Consider the following 766-nt stretch of genomic DNA (forward strand, 5'->3'; position numbering starts at 1 on the left):
ATATATATATATATATATATATATATATATATATATATATATTTGTGGTTTTGTTTAATACTCTCATTTATTTATTTTTAAAAAGATTTTATTTATTTATTTGACAGAGAGGGAGAGAGGCTCGAGAGAGGGAGAGAGGAAAGAGAGAGCGAGTATAAACAGATGGAGCAACCAGGCAGAGGGAGAAGCAGATTCCCTGTCGAGCAGGGGGCCCGATGCGGGGCTCAGCCCCAGGACCCTGGGATCATGACCTGAGCTGAAGGCAGACGCTTAACCGACTGAGCCACCCAGGCGCCCCTAATACTGTCATTTTAAAGTCACAGTGAGCCTCATGAAGAACCCTGTAGTACCATAGTTCTCTAATGGTACTTATTACTAGAGCAGGACACAGATCAGTTTTAGTAACGGTTGTCAAGATTTCACACACACACACACACACACACGATCCTGTGTTATCCTTTAAGTTTATTTCCTGTTGGTACTTCCTGTCATAGGATATTTTCCCATGATCATCTGATGGAACAGTGGTAACCTGAACATTGTTTCTTTATATTTCCCTTTCCTTTTTGCCTAGTAGCAAGTGTCTTAATATGCACCTTGCTGGTGGCCCTAGTTCCCAGAGATGAGTTACACTCCTCTTGTGTTCCATGACCACCCATGTCAGTGATAATCCTTGATAGACAGCCTAGGTGGCATATTTATGTCACATGACCAGTTGATATCTCTAACTTTAGATCTGTTCTTTCCACCTAAGTCCATCTATCTG

Source organism: Phoca vitulina, unplaced genomic scaffold, assembly GCF_004348235.1.
Source record: "Phoca vitulina isolate PV1807 unplaced genomic scaffold, GSC_HSeal_1.0 scaffold12, whole genome shotgun sequence".
In the NCBI taxonomy this organism is placed as follows: domain Eukaryota; kingdom Metazoa; phylum Chordata; class Mammalia; order Carnivora; family Phocidae; genus Phoca; species Phoca vitulina.